We start from the raw sequence: 12930 nt of genomic DNA on the forward strand, positions 1-12930 counted from the left end.
ACATAAATATTTCCTACTACCAAATATCAGTCAATTGCAAGTAACGACCGAGAGGCTGTGATTTATCAATCACTCAATCATTAAATCTATTTTTCTATCTATGTCTACCTTTCTCCATCGCTCTTTATGTGTATACACATACATGTGTGTGTGAATACATATATATATATATATATATATATATATATATATATACACACACACACACATATATATATATATATATGTACGTTTTTATCTACATATGTGTATAGCTACATATGTGTATATGTATGTGTGTATTATTGTTTGTATATTGTGTGGTATGTATTCGTTTGTTTTTATCTTTGTTTCTGATATAAAACTATGAATAGCACAGAAATAGTGTTTTGCCGAATTTCAGATATATTAAGTTATATATTTATCTATAGATATAAAGGTATTTACGTAACAATCGATTTTTCAATCAATCATTTGGCGTCGGGGCGTCTGACGTACACGGTGATTTGTTAATTATCCTTTATTTCATATTTTTAGCATATCTATATATCTTAAAATAATTCTTTTCGAAATTACCCGCAATGGATTCTTCGCTGAAACATTCGGCGGAGCAAACTTCCAACTAATTTTTCTGTAGTTATATTGGCGAGATACAGAAACTCCATAAATAACTGCATGATATTAAAATGGCGATATTTCTCACTGAGTGTAAACCGTAACGATACTGGATACACCGGTGATATATTATTCATTGATTCAGATAAAATACTCATTCATAAATATATAAACAAGCACACATGCATATATATATATATATATATATATATATATATATATATATATATATATATATATATATATATATATATATCGGTTTGCAAATCCAATGGGGGTCTTAAAAGACATGTTAGGATCCACAATGAGCAGAACTTACTTGCAGGTATTGGTAGTGCAAATCAGAGGTGCAATCTGTGTGGGTGTTTTTTCAAAACACTGTCTGGTTTAAAAAGCCACATCAGACGCCATGAAAGGGCTAAGGTGTAGGTGCAGGAGGTGGTCAAACTCTGTTTAAGGAGTAGACAACCACCATTTCTATATATATGTATATATATATATATATCCATCCATCCATCCATCCATCTATATATATATATCCATCCATCCATCCATCCATCTATATATATATATATATCCATCCATCCATCTATATATATATATATATATATATCCATCCATCTATATATATATATATATATATCATTATAAATATACAGGGATTAGCAATTGAGTTGCTTCTCCAACATACTGAAAATTTAGAAATAGCAGTCAAAGAACTACTGATTCCAAACTACAAATTTTCTCTAAACGGATGGCGATATTTATGGCACACATAGAACAAAAAACCGGAGGGAAAAGCGTAAACAAAACAAGTCTTTAGTTAATTGGATACGAATCGTTTCATGGTTAAGTGAATGGAAATTTCACTATTCCAATCTTCAGCCTCAATATTCTGATAAATTTGAAAGTGTCTCTAAAAAAATTCACGGTAATCTTTGGCCATGCGACACCAAAAATCAACGATAAGAAAGGCACTTACGAATTCATCGGCTAGCGAGTTCAGGCACCTCACCTCAAAGAAATCTATTCCATGTGCGTCACAAATAGTCCCGTATGAGGCTGAAGATTGGAATAGTGAAATTTCCATTCACTTAACCATGAAACGATTCGTATCCAATTAACTAAAGGCTTGGTTTGTTTACGCTTTTCCCTCCGGTTTTTTGTTCTATGTGTGCCATAAATATCGCCATCCACTTTAGAGAAAATTTGTAGTTTGGAATCAGTAGTTCTTTGACTGCTATTTCTAAATTTTCAGTATGTTGGAGAAGCAACTCAATTGCTAATCCCTGTATATTTATAATGATAAATAGTCTTACCGATAAAGGTTTTTTTCATACTGAACTACTTGGCAGAATTGTTAATTATTAATTCTATTATTAATTGACGATTCTCTGCCCTTATTCTTGTATATTTTATATTTGATATCTCTAAGTTAGATGGCTAAACCGTAACCAGTTCGACACGGAACTTTTTTTCATACGGGACTATTTGTGACGCACATGGAATAGATTTCTTTGAGGTGAGGTGCCTGAACTCGCTAGCCGATGAATTCGTAAGTGCCTTTCTTATCGTTGATTTTTGGTGTCGCATGGCCAAAGATTACCGTGAATATTGTTAGAGACACTTTCAAATTTATCAGAATATTGAGGCTGAAGATTGGAATAGTGAAATTTCCATTCACTTAACCATGAAACGATTCGTATCCAATTAACTAAAGGCTTGGTTTGTTTACGCTTTTCCCTCCGGTTTTTTGTTCTATGTGTGCCATAAATATCGCCATCCACTTTAGAGAACATTTGTAGTTTGGAATCAGTAGTTCTTTGACTGCTATTTCTAAATTTTCAGTATGTTGGAGAAGCAACTCAATTGCTAATCCCTGTATATTTATAATGATAAATAGTCTTACCGATAAAGGTTTTTTTCATACTGAACTACTTGGCAGAATTGTTAATTATTAATTCTATTATTAATTGACGATTCTCTGCCCTTATTCTTGTATATATATATATATATATATATATATATATATATATATATATATATATATATATATATATATATATATATATATATATATATATATATATATATATATATATATATATATCTCCAACCATCTATATATATATATATATATATATATATATATCTCCAACCATCTATATATATATAAATATATATATATATATCTCCAACCATCTATATATATATAAATATATATATATATATATATATATATATATATATATATATATATATACACACGTGTGTGTGTGTGTGTAAGGAAAATGTAACACGAGGATGGATGATATCAGCTTTAATAGTGGACCATAACATTTGTTTTCTGCACCAGACACCAGCTTTAAGTTCGTTGTTTACTATTACGGTTTAATTGAAAAGCGACGAGCTGGTAGAATCGTTAGTACGCCGGGGAAAATGCATAGCACCATTTCGTCCGTCTTTGGGTTCTGAGTTCAACTTCTGCCGAGGTCGAATTTGTCTTTCATCCTTTCTGGGTCGATGAATTAAGTGTCAGTTACGCACTGGGGTCGAAGTAATCAACTAGCTTCTCTCCACTAAATTTCAGGCTTTGTGCCTATATTAAAAATGATTATTAGTATATATGTGAAAAGCGGTGGGCTGGCAGAATTGTTAGCCCGCCAGGAGAAATGCTTAGCGGTGTTTCGTCTGCCGCTACGTTCTGAGTTCAAACTATGCCGAGGTCTACTTTGCCTTTCGTCTCTTCGGTATCGATAAATTAAGCACCAGTCAAATACTGGTCTATGTGATCGACTTACACTATCCCATAAATTTCAGGTCTTGTGCCTATTATAGACAGGATCATTACTGTTTATTTGAATATTTTTTAAGCAACACCTGTGTACGGGTGCTTCATCGGCTCGAATATGATAAAGTCCTGTTGGAATTTTCTGAATTTTCTGGACATACGATACACATTACTTTCTATCAATCTAATTATCAGATTCCGAGGGACACAGACACAATTACAAAATTAGTATTAAAATAATAGCACCGACAACAATAACAGAGTGAAGGCAACCGTCATGGTACTCATAGTGGTAAAGGAAAAGGAAAAATAATAATAAAGTTCATGTTATTTGAATAAAAAAAGATAAAAGTAAAAAGAAGAAAAGACTAAAGACTATTTTTATCAAGAAGTGGCTGGAGTGTGTCAATAGGTTAGAACAAAATAAAGTAAACAATTGCAAAGAATGGTTGAAACGCTGTGTCATCTTTTTATGACTCTGTCTTTAGTTTCTTTGAATTATCTCTTATCTCCATTATTTATTATGCATTCCGGACGTTTGGTTTTCCCTGACCTCTATCAAGTCTACTGGTCATTAATTTTTAAGTTACCGGCCGCCTTTCATCTACATATCTTCTATTTGTCTTTTAATTTACTAGTTTTACTTTTATTTTACCAATACACTTATGTCGTCTTACATCATTACAAATTCACTATATGGACGTATGTTTATACACGCATTCATACGTATATGTATGCGCACGTGTATAAATGAATCAGAGCACTTTAGCTCTTATTTCTTGCATTGGTGGTGTGTTAACAACCTCTGTCATATTTAATGACAATTATAGTTTTCCTTTTTGATGATACATTGCTAAACCGCTGCCTAACTTAATTATTCATTTACACATAAGTGATTCGCTTAATTATCCATAAATGTGTGCACATACATATATTTACGACTATGTGGCCATGATCCGAATCTACGCAACCAACAATGATGGGGTGAACCCAAAACAACAACACACCATGAAGTTTTTTTTTATTTATATTATCAACATTTATGCGTCAGCGTACACAAACAACCTACATAGAAACAAATATATAGGAACAAATAAATTAATGCTACATTAGATGTTCAGTCAAAATATTTACAAAAGTAAAATATATACAGTTTAGAAATTTGGATTCATAAATTTGGATTCGTAAATTTGGTTTCATTGGATTCATGAATTTGGTTTCATAAATTTGGTCTCATCAATATGGTTTCCAAAATTTGGATTCCGAAATTTGGTTTTCAAAATTTGGATCTAAACATAAATAAATCTAATGTCAAAGCAACCATTTAAACTAAAAGTCCATGACACAAATCGGCTGCCAGACTACAAACATAATTATAGTTTAAAAATAAACAGTCAAACAAATAATGTAGTGTGCTTTAAATTCACACAAAACTGCTCCATACAAGCATGCTGAGTAACTATTAGACAAGATTTACAGTTTAGTTGTCTAATACGTAGGTAAATTAATACACTCGATATACGATTGACTGTGGTGTTCACGAAGGAGGGCTCTCTGTTGTGAGATGATTTTTCGCAGTGGATCGCCCCTGTGTCCTTAGTAGATTGAAATGTGGTCTCAATTTATACGTGTTCTAAGCATGTTGTTTTCTAGTTTGTGTTTCGTGAGAGGGGCAAGCGTACTTGTAAGTAGTTTCAATTTACTTCTTTACTATGTTGCAATAAGCAATAACCATTAGGATTTTAAAGCGTTAAAATATCTAAAATGAACACGTATTCAATATAGACGTCATCATTTTTGTACCTGTTGTTTCTTCCCATCCAGTTTTCCTCAGGTAGATTTATAACGTGGAATGTCTTAGTCATAGACGTTACTATGACGGATTATTTTGAAACAAATGTAGCCTAGATAGTTGCCTATGATACGAGTGAGTGTGGGGAATTATTTCTAGCAGTCAACGTATCTACGTAGAGGCTGGGCAGCTATTAGCTTTGGCGCGTTGCTTGGTAGCAAGAATGACACACGTTATAAGACAATATATTAAGTTGAAAACACATGCAGAGAAGACAGATTCACCTAAAGAAAGGCGAATTGTATTGTACAGTGATAGGAAAAGAGTCAATGATTATGATTTATTATAAATATGAAAGATGAGGCCAAAAGCAAAATAAAGAGAATCTCTAGAAAAAGCTGCGAAACAAAAAATGACACGGAATCACAATTATTAATCGTTTTATTTTTTAGTGAAGCTTCAACATGGAAAAAAAATCTGAGAAAGAATAATGTGATATTGAAAGATAATGCTTAAAGCGAAAGTTTTAGATCTAATCCAAATTTACGAGCAGCATGTTACAACGTAGAGGAGCATTGTACTATGTTAGAAGAATGTTCAACGTTAAGTGTAAAGATACAGGGAGCGTTCATTAAAGATTTCCCCTGACCCATTTCCCAAGGACTTGGATAAACGAAACTTTACATAATTATTAGTCCTTCTCTACATAGCCACCACCAATGGTGACACACTTTTCCCGTCGCTTTATGCAGCTGTGAAGACCTCGTCTATAGAAATCGATAGGTTGCGTCTGGAGTCAAGACTTTACCTCGGAAATAAGTTCATCATCATCTGAAAAGTGCTTCCCCTTCAAAAAAAGACTTCGTGGTTGGCGAGAGGTAGAGGTCAGATGATGTAAGGTCGGGAAAGTAAGTGGGTGAAGAAGGATTTCATAGCCGCAGGTGTGTGCTTTCATCTGGGCAATATGCCCATTGTGAACTGGGGCGTTGTCTTGGAGGAGGCGCACTCCTTTCGTCAGTATGCCACACCTCTCTGCTTTGGTGATCTGCAATTTCTGCAGCAGAAAAGTGTAGTATGCCCCGTGAATTGTAGCGCCCTTTGACAGAAATCCATCATCACTATTCGGCGCTGGCCCCAAAACACTGTGAGCATCACCTTGCCTGCGGAGGGTTGGGCATGTGCTTTCTTTGGAGGTGGTGAATAATCATGCTTCCATTGCTTCGACTGGACTTTAGTCTCAGGTTCATAGTGACTGACTCATTTTTCATCCTCGTTTTCTTTGCACATTGCCAAAAGAGCCTGAGAGCAATTAACTCGTTCCTGTTTCTGGAGAGGTGTGAGCATCCGGCGAATCCATCGTGCAGATAACTTCGACTTGTGCAAACGGTCGTGAAAGATCCACCCCCCCCCCACCGGACCCTACACTTATCTTCTCTTCTTGGGTTAGTTGTCGAATAGTTATGTAGTAATCCTCCAAAATTGCGGTTTCCAATTTATGGATGGTGTCGTCATCAATGGTGGAATATGGTCGTCCAGGAATAGGAATAGTTTCTACTGACATCCAACCATATTTGAACTGGTGATGTCAGTGCCTGCCTACGCCGTATGATAGTGCATCATAGCTATAAACTTATCGAAAGTCTCTTTTGGTGTACGACCTTTTCAAGTGTAAGAATCTGATCACTGATTTGCATTCAACTGCCTCCATTATAACATCGTAGTCCACTTCAGCAGACCTAAAAGACAAACGAATACGAGCGGAAAGCTGAAATTTACAATGTGATATGTAGAGATATGTTTGAATACACTTGATGAATTCCGTTTCCTCCAATGAACAAAAGCGGGTCAAGGGAAATCTTTAATGAACACCCATCGTACCAAATTATTTTTGGGTGACATATGTAGGCACCTTAATGATATGAGCTTCTTCAGAACGGCATTGCATTACATTATTTTAAGTCAGTAAAGTTGGAACTAGACTCCATGCAAGTAAATGCATATAATTTCCTTGTGAGTTTATGGCATTCAGCGCATGGTTGTATTTCAGAAAATGTGTTAGAAGGTGTCTGTATCTAAAAAAAAGAGGGCACTTTTATATGAAGTGAGAATGCATTATTTGTATGTATATATATATATATATATATATATATGAAACTATGTTTATAATAACGACCAGGATAAGCATAATTCATGGCACAGTCCCATTGCTTTTGAAACTCTAATACGAAACTGGTAAAATCTATTCGCATATTTCAAAATATAGGTAAAATCTAATTAATTATTATATATTCTCAGTGAATTATCGGCTTTATTTCTTCAGTTGATCCACATACTTAGACTCATAACAAAACTATATATATATATATATATATATATATATATATATATATATATATATATATATATATGTATGTACATATATATATACATACATACACACACACAAACAGAGACATACACAGTACATATTATATATTAATGAGTAGGCATTGGGAATTTAATGTCTAAATTTGATGGATTCTCACTATCTTTTCTCCATAAGTTTCTTACTCCTTTCGCCTATCTGTAACCCTAAGCGTTAGATTTCCTTTCTATTTTCTTCATTGCGTATTTATTTTCATGGTACACATTCTTGTATTTTCATTCTTTCATATTTCTAGGCTTTTGCCGCCACCTGTTTTGTTTCTATATCCTCGTGTATCATTGATTTCTCTTTCCGTAGCCTTGTAATGTATTCATTTTGTTTCAGTAAAGTTTGTGCAGTTATACGATTGAATGTCTATACATACACATCTATCTTTTTACGCATCTACTCGTCTGGCCTTGCCTTCGCAAGAACAGAAAACCGATGATATGTGAACTGCGTACGAAAGTGTTCTACGCTTCATTACGGATATGTGAATTACACGATTTACGAAAGCTGAGAGAAATAAATATTTGATGATTATTAAAACAAACTAAGCGTCGGAAACTTGCTGCCGCGTTTCGTGTACTGAGGTGGTTCAAGAATGATACAAAAAAATTCAAAAAGACGCAGTACATTCCGATGTGATAGTGCACAATTGGCAGTAGAAGTACTGGCGAGGAGAATATGTTGCCGACTGATGATGTAGCACTTGTTTCGCAACGCATGATGCGTATAATACATACACGCATTCATACACCCACATGCATATACACACGCACACGCATGCACAGGCACACGCATGTACGCACACACAGACACACGTGTGTGTGTGTGTGTGCATTGAGAGTGAGTGTGTAAAATGTGGTCCATTTATGATTGCTAACAATGATCTGCTCATACACACACGTGTATATATACGTGCATGTAAATACATATTTGTACATTCATATATATATATATATATAGACACTTATATACTTATATTAACATATATATATATATATATATATATATATATATATATATATATATATATATATATATATATATATATATACGAATGCATACACATTTATATTGACACATGTACGCATATGTTTGTGTGTGTATATGTGACACTCCATCTATGTGTTTACCAATCAATTCTGAACTAATGTTTCTTCTCATTTTCTATTACACCGGCTTCTAAAGGCTACGGATCTTTCTTTAGTTGAATTTAATCAATAAATTATCAAGTCCCAATATGATTAGTAAAGCAAATGAAAACTCAAAAATTCATTTAATAAAATCCTAATTATCTCTTCTATAATAAGAATTATATTCGTAGATTACCAGAGATAGCAATATTGACAAAAATAAGTGACATAAGCGGGTGAAGGCGTGAAAATTGAAATAGAGATAATATTCCTGTGGGAAATTAAAATTGTGTGATTGGTGCCTTCCGAAGTATATTACGAAAATTAATCTAAAGATTGCAAGCAACATTCGCAGAACTTCACCGTTCTGAAAATGACAAAAATATCCAAAATGGTATGACATTTATAGCTCAGCTTTAATGTAAATACTTGTCAATGAAATATGCTAATTCACAATAGATTATGCGTTATATAATGCTAATTAAATTTGTATATTTCTATTTCTAAATCATTTCTTATTTCCATATATTCATGTTTTTGACGTTAGACATTAACAAGATATATCAGTCAGTTAATCTCTCTATTGAGCGATCGATTTATGTAGTCATTTCTCACCCTCACCCTCGCTTTATCTATCTATTTGTGTGTCTATCTATGTGTCTAGCTATCTATCTATCCATTTCCCTATAACTGTTAATGTTGGCATATATTTTATGTATACATGTCTAGATATACCCCTACACACTTGCACATGCATATATATATATATATATATATATATATATATATATATATATATAGTGAGAGAGAGAGTGTGGGGTACACTCACACACACACACACACACACAAATACACACACTCTTGTATATATGGAAGCAGTGTGAGAAATTGCATGCCATAAGATTCAGAGTGGCACAGAGTGGAACAAGGCCGGCCTTTTGAAATACATGCACAACTCCTTTTTGCCATTTGAGTAGACTGGAGTAACGTGAAATAAAGTGTCTTGCTCTAAGACAAAACGCGTCACCGAGAATTGATATAACCATAAGTCACGCGCCTTCACATTATATATATATATTAGACATACATATACAGGGTGTCAGCCACAGGAGTCACTGGAAGATATTAGCCAAGTGTAAACCTTATACCAACGGTAGTGGCAAGTGCAGTTTTTGTAATATGGAAAGATAGTTCATCTAGAAATATTACTTAGACCCCGGTACATTCAAGAACTGAACTTTTGGGAATATGTCCACATGTCACAAAATACATGTTACAGTTTTCGACACCCCACGATCACAGCTAGAATCTAAATTTCTACTATGTTCCTGCACAAGCTTTCCCATATGTTTTAAATTACACACACACACACACACATACATACATACATACATACATATATACATATATATATTGCTGACGTTATAAATCATCTACCAACATTCAAGTGAGCATACGATAATCCTCCCTGGAGCAAGGATTCTCGAAGACGACAACGCTATAAATATTGTTTAAGTTATTTACACACTATCATCTATTACTGTTTCGAAATTCAGTTTCTAGAAATAAAAGAATTATTTCACGTCATGGAATATTCTAAATTTTAATGACGTCAACAATATGTGTGTATGTATGCATGTTCGAATGTATACATGCATGTATGCATGTTCGTAAGTATGCACGAATGTATGTATGTTTGTGTGTGTGTGTGTGTGTGTGTGTATATATGCATGTGTCCACGCTTACCGGTGCACATATATCGTAGTCTCACATCGGACGATATTGATAAACCTTTTAGCGATGACAACCTACATTTTACGTAGACACATTTATGGCACCATTCCCATTTTCTAAACGTGAATTATGACCTATGATTGGTATAATGTCAATCATTGACTAGATAATCCCTCAAAACACAGACACTTTTGAAAGTAATACGATACTAAAAAATTTTAAGAAATAAATCTCTTGGTTATATTTCCATTTAAATTGCAGAATTATTAAATAACTTGAGAAATGATGAAATTAACTGTGAATTTTTATGCTATATTTTGTTAATAGCCCGGCTGACGCCATTGAGAGAAAAGTGCTGCGTCATTGCGTAATATGTTTTGTAGAGAAGGATTTAGTTTGGAATAATATTCCTCTATATTTGAAGCGTAAATAGCACATGAACCGAATTAATTAGTTGTATATTTCAAAGCCACTTTTAATGAATTGTTTATTAAATATCAATACGAAATCTTTTAAACAGTCTATCTATCTATCTATCTATCTATCTATTTATCTATTTATCTATATGTCTGTCTCTTTTTTTATGTCTCCTTCTTTCACTCTCTCTGTCTCTCTATATATACGACGGGCTTCTTTCAGTTTCCGTTTATCGAATCCTCTCAGAAGGCTTTAGTCGGCCCACTTGCCCAAGTATCCGGGCAGTAAGACTGAACTAAGGACCATGTAATTGAGAAACAAGCTTCTTAAACACAGCCACGTAAAGTTTAATTTGCGCGTGTCATTACTTCCAGTTTTTCGATCCCGGTTACATCTATTTTTATCTTTCTCATAATTAACTTAAAATGATACGAAAACTCTTTAAAGCATGCTTGATTCCCTGCGAAGTGTATAGGAAAAAGAAACTAAATATCAATTAATAGCAATAATAATAAATTAATCCAATTTCGTTGTCATGAAACTGGATATAATTACATCCGCTTTAGTGAAGCCGTAGGTATTGTTTTCAGTCGTGTTTGTTTGTTTGTCCGTGGATAAGATATCTCAAGAACCACTGGATGGATTCGGATGTTTGGTCTTGTAACTGGGACAACTGATTAAATTTCGGGATCGATCCAGTACCAAACAAGGATTCTGGATTATATTTCCTGTAATTTTTACTTAATTTTTGAGAGCGGTCGGGTTCATTATTAGTACTCTCGTTTGTGAGAGCAGTCGAGTTTATTTCAGATATTCTCATTTTCAAAATCATCTCCAGCTAATCGTTGAGAGGACATTGGTGTTGTCTTGGCGGCGTTTTACGCTCTGAGTGTTCTTGTTACATATACTTTTTATTCGACATGTCATAATGGATGTAAAATACATAAAATAGACGTTGTATGATATTTAAAACTTAGTTTCATTCGTATAATGGAAGCATTTCAGTTTACAGTGTTATAAAATATACATGAACACCGAAGCTTATGTTTATTACATCACATTTGTATTGGATATGCATAAGAAAAATTTAAGGAATAAAACATAGTAAAAATATTCGTATAATTGTCAGCATATAGCATATGACACATTACTACATTCTGTAAATCTTAAATAATTGGAATCATTGAAATACAATGATTTTATACATTATCAAATATAAATTATACATGTTATAGAATATAAATTTACATATAGTCTTGTATTAATTATTTGACAGCATGCCATTCCATCACTTACTTTCTCTCTCTCTCTCTCTCTCTATATATATATATATATATATATATATATATGCACGTGTGTGTGTGTATTAGGATGTATGTGAGAACATGTATACATACGTATATGTATATATACACATTTACAAGCATATATACATGTATATATGTGCGCGCGCATGTTTGTATATCTATACATACTTACATATACTTACATATATGTGTGTGTGTGTGTGTATGTATGCATGTATGTATATATATATATTATATATCTTGGTATTTGTGCATATATATAAATGGGTGTATGTATAGTGTATATTCATATCAACGAGCAAATAGATCAACCACTACGTGTCTTTCGAACCATTAGAAATTGCAACGAAGCCTCATAGAAGATAATCTTCACCTTCTTATATAAAAACAAAACATTAAATGTAGCCCAACATAAAAGCATGGGTGGTGGTGGTTATGGCAGGAAGTTCTTTGATCGCAGGTTTGCTCATTCAGGGTTTAACTGGTGCTGGACACCAACAACACCTTCACTATAAGCACATATCTCTTGTTTTTCACTTCACTCTTATGTGGGAAAGTTTTATCATACATCTCCCTGTATATTGATTTCTTAGCAAGTCTGAATGTTTCAAATAAGGCCCGAGAATGAAATTGTCTGACCTCTATATTTTCCCGAATTATAAAGAAAGCAGAATAGCTTTCCATTAGGAATTTATATTGATTAGAATCTCAGCTGTGCCAAAGACTTATTTCTTGCTTTTCGGCGATCATCG

This window comes from Octopus bimaculoides, chromosome 9 (genome assembly GCF_046866305.1).
Source record: "Octopus bimaculoides isolate indiv1 chromosome 9, ASM4686630v1, whole genome shotgun sequence".
In the NCBI taxonomy this organism is placed as follows: Eukaryota; Metazoa; Mollusca; class Cephalopoda; order Octopoda; family Octopodidae; genus Octopus; species Octopus bimaculoides.